Source organism: Marmota marmota, unplaced genomic scaffold (genome assembly GCF_001458135.2).
Source record: "Marmota marmota marmota unplaced genomic scaffold, marMar, whole genome shotgun sequence".
NCBI lineage: Eukaryota > Metazoa > Chordata > Mammalia > Rodentia > Sciuridae > Marmota > Marmota marmota.
The window spans coordinates 1,117,056-1,121,941 of NW_025999863.1; positions in this window are offsets into that span (position 1 = coordinate 1,117,056).

The window sequence follows — 4,886 nt, forward strand, 5'->3', positions numbered from 1 at the left end:
GGCGAGGACACACGTGCGCACGTGGGCGGAGGTAGGGGGTGCGCGGCGTCGGGCACACGGCCGCAAAATGCCTGGCCCAATCTTACCATCCTTTCTGGGGGGTTAATTTCGGGGGGCAGATGGGGATGGCCCAGAGCTGAGTCCACCAGAACTCCAAGTACAGCCACCTGGCTACTACGGGCTACCTGATTGGAAGGTGGCCACAGGGGGATGTGGTTGGGTGGGGACCACGCAGGAAAGGCACTGTGGGCGGAGCCAAGGTGGACTTGACCCTCTGACTCTGGCAGGAAGGGTGAGCTCAGGACAGCAGGGCTGCCTGGGTGCCATGCAGGGTCAGGAAAACGCGAGGCCAACCTGCCACCCTGCCAAAACAGCTCAGCTGGGAGAGCGCTAGCCTTCAGTCAAACGGAGGCTCGGAGGCCAGGGCATCCGGCAAACCTGGGCCAGCCTGTGGGGTGGCACCACCTGCCCCATGGTCTTGAACACCATCTGGTCCCTGATCACCTACCCATTCCATTGCTGCGGCCCTCGACCCCCCAAGCCAAAGCTTCCCACCATGTCACAAGCTTCCTCTTGGGAATCACTGTGCTGTTCCTGCCCAAAACATCAGCAGACACATCCCTGGGGTCCTCACTCCCTCAGTTCCCCACGTGCCACCTGCCAGCAAACCCCACCACCTCCAGAGTCTCCAGAGCCCAGGCGGCTCTGCCCAGCCCTGCAGCAGCTGCTGTGGCAGCCCGCTCCGCCGGCTGCTCAGCCCTAACTCAAGAGTGAGCATCGAGGTCTCCACCTGGGCTGTGCGCAGAGGGTCCCCTGACTGCTGGTGGCCCCCACCTCCTGTGCCCTTTGTCAGCTTTTCTGTCCCGAGCCTTCTTGTATCTCATGGTGATATCTAGACACCCCACTGGGGGCCAAGGGCAGGGTGCTGTGTGCACTGCTGAGTCCTCAGCAGGACCTGGCATGGGGCCTGTGCAGTCCTAGAGGACCAAGCTCAGGACTCGGGGAGAGCAAGGCACCAATGTGCTCATCCTCTCCGTTACTACGCACACCCCTCCGTTTACTTAAAGACACAAGGTCCACCAACAACCCAAGGCCCCTTGTCCCTCCTAGACCACCCAGCCTGTGTGGCCACTTCACACTCAGACTGGTACCTTCCTCTTGGGGATCTTGGGGCCTGAGGGCGAGGGGGACACACCCCTGCGAGGCTCCCTACCCAGGCGTCCAGCCCCCTTGGCTGGTATCACTCACCAACTCCCAGCCCATCTGGGCCACTTTTATCAGGCAGTCTGGGTGGGGGATAGTTATCATCCCCCACAAAGTTGGGGGGCCCTGTTCCTCCCACCAGCTGGGGAGCCTGCAGAGTGGGGGAGGCAGTCTCTGGGCACCCAATGGAGGTGTACCTCAGTGCCCCTGGGCCTGGCACACCCCCTCCCAGAACTGCCAGTCTGCCCCTGGGGGCACTCACAGCTCTGCCTGCGAGACGGGCTGCTATCCTTCTAGGCCCCAGTGCCTCCTCCTGGGGCAGTGTCACACCCTGCTGACACCTCGGGCTTCCCTATCAGAAAACTGAGGTCACCCTGGCCTCCCCCTGCACCCCATCCTCCCCGACCCCAACTGGCAGGTTGGCCCACCTCCCACCCTCCCTCCCAGACCTGCTCCACCCTCAGCCCTTTCCACCCTAATCCCTTCTCCATAAACGGATTTTCCTCTGCCAAGCCAAGCCTGCCTCCCCAGCCCCGTCCTTGGGATCAGACAGCCCTTCACCTTGCCTGCCCTGCACCTCCCCACCTCAAAATCCATGCCCAAGCCCAGCCCACTCCTCCCACGGGGAAACCCAGCCTCCTGCCCCACCCACCCAGGCCAGCCGCAGGTCTGAAACCCGCTCCTCTGGGAGCCTTGTTCTCCATAGCTCTCCCTCCCTCCGCGAGGTTTCACAAGTCCTGGGACAAGCTGGCCTGGCAGCACACACCTGTCATCCTACCAGTTCAGGAGGCTGAAGCTGGAGGATCACAAGGTCAAGGCCAGACTGGACAAATTAGCAAGACTCTATCTTAAAATCAAAATAAAGAATGAAAAGGGCTGGGAATGGAGCTCAATGGTTAGGACAGGGACCGGTTTTGTCCCCCAGGGCCTTGCACAGCCTTGGCACACAGCAGACACTCAGTGATACCTTTCAGACTTAGGTAAATTGGGACCTTAGAGAAGAGTGCAACAGGGGGTGACCCTGCAAACCCCTCCAGGGACACTAGTAGTTGCCACAACTGGGATGCTCCTGGCGTGGAATGGGCGGAAGCCAGGAACACTGCTCAGCAGGCTGCAGTGTCCAGAGGGGACCTCTTCCAGGTCTGAGCTCCTCGGCTGGAAAGGGGCCAGACACCCCCCCGAGGCACACTGCTGACTGTACTGGGCACTGGGGGCCAGGGACAGGGGGCTTCTGGGCATGGAGAATGTTCCAAGAGCAAGGAGTCCACAGCACGCCTCTCCTTCCACCCTGCCCCCACCCCATCCCTGGCTCACTCTAGGTATCCACAGCAACGGCATCAACATCTCCCACAGCTTCCAAAGTCCTTCCCCGCCCCACACAGGGGCACTCCACAGGGCTAAGAGCTGTGGGCACAGGGGCCTGTGGTCCAGGCTCTACCCACAGACCAGGTGGTACTCTCCTGAGAAAAAGATCCTGCTGCTCCTCCTAGCCCCCCTCAGCCCAGGGTCAAATGTGGCAAAGCTGCTGGGGACACAAAACTCCACACTGCCCTTCTTTCTGCCCTGAGAGCTAAGCCAGACTGCTGTCCCCTTAATGCAGGAGAAAGTCCCCAGGCAGAGTTGGGTAAGGACAGGATTCTCCCAGACCACAGCCCTACAGACAGCAGGTGACTAACAATGGCATTCAGGGTGAACCCAGCTGGCCTTAGGACCAAGTAGGCCTTCCTGGCTTCCCAAGCGGACCTAACAGTTGCCTCGACCTCCCTTAGGACTACAGAGACCAAAGCCCTTTCCATTAAAAGTGGCCCTTGGACGCTAACCCACTGTGGTCCTGGGAGCGGAAGAGACCGTGAATGAGGAGTCATCCAGCACGCTAGAAAGTAAATCAGAGATGCCTGGGTCCAGGACTGTCCTCCTAGCCACCGAATGTTTATTATAAAGGGGGCTTTGTGGTTGGGGGCAGGGACTCGGGATCCACCCAAGGAGGGCACCCTGCCCTCCCCACCATGCAGAGGAGACACAGTGCTGTAGTGAAATGTCCACCTGCATGCCGGCATCCCAGCTCGCCTTCAGGCCCCACTTCTTCCCTGTTTCTCATTCCACATAGGATGACCATGCTGACACCCCAGAACCGGGCTCAGGGGCAGACGCTGCCATCGCCTCAGAGCCTATAGACGCATCCCTTGGATGCCACAGTGGGAGGTGGCCTGGCCTCCCCTTTGAACCAACCCAGGAAGAAAGATGGCCCAGAAAAAAACAAACCAAGCCAGTACACTAGGACTCAGAGCCACACCATCAGGAAACACTGAGGTTCTGGAGCAGGACAGGAGGGGGTGTGCAGCCGTGAGTGGAGAAGGCAGGGTTCCCCCAGGGTCCACCTCACCCCACAGGTCAGAACAGCAAACCCACTAGCAAGCAGCCAAGGCACTCTTCAGCTCAGCCTGGGCCTGCAGGCATCTCCTTTTCTGCCCCCAACGTTCCCTTGCCACTTTCACAGCTCCTCCCCAAATGTCTCTCCTGCAGAAATGCATGCCCAACACACCCTGGAACCTCTCAGCAAAAGGTGGAGACCTCTGGCATTCAATGTAGAGTCCACCCTATATTCTGTCCTGCTAGACTCCAAGGTGGGCAGAGTGTCCTGGCCCCAGGCTATGAGGAAACAGAAATGGGGGAAATGCAGAAAACAGGCACTTTCCGCGCCCACTACCCTACTCCCTCCTCCTCTCCTGCCTCCAAGTCCAGCTCCTCACAACCCAAGGGTGGAAGCTTAGTCCCTCCATTTGGTATTGGAGACCCTGCAATGTGTCTGGGGCTTGCCTGCAGAGCCATCTCCAAGACCACCTCTGCTGCAAGGCCCTGGCCAACTCTGTTCCTTCCCTGAGAGGCTGTGGAACAAGTCCCCTCTGGGTGCCAGTACCCCTAAGGGATCCCCACAATGACCCTAAGGAGGCAGCCGGGCATCCTTCACCCAATCCAGAGCAGATAAGTCACCCGCTAAGAGACAGACAGGATGGATGCTCCATCCAAATACAGCCTCACATCACCACCTTTGCTTCCCCTCTACTTTCTGAAGGAGTGAACACGCCAATGGCCAGACCCCAAAGGGCCACAAAGGCCCACCTTCCATTGCCTACTCCAAACCGCCAGCCCGGTGGGGTCCCGGAGAAGGGCTGGCAGTGAAAAGATGACCAGGGCGCAGATAGTATGCGGATTCCCCAGACGCCCAGGGCTGGACTGCTTTGCGCTTCCACCCCGCGCACCTTCGGGGATGCCTCACGAGGTATAGGAAATGGGCAACACGCTGACGAAAAGTGGTGGGATCCCTTCTCCACGCCTCTCCGCTCGAGGCTCAGGCCCCAACCCGCACTCCCGACGCGCCCTCCACCTCGAAAAAATAGAAAACGGAGGAAAGAAAATGTGCCAGGCACCCCCACCCGGGCCCGGAGCCAGAAACTTCGCCGCCCTCGTGGGAGAATCCGCGCGGCCACCCAGAAGGCAGAGACCCGGATCCTCCTCCCTCTTCACAGATAAGGAAACTGAGGCTGGGGGAGGGGGAGAACCAAGAAGAACCTTGGAACCGGATGCTCCAACCACCTGCCCTCCACCCACATCAGGACGCAAGACTGAAAGGAACTTGAAACGAGACCCAGGGACGGTCAGGCGGAGAGCGATCGCGCCCGCTG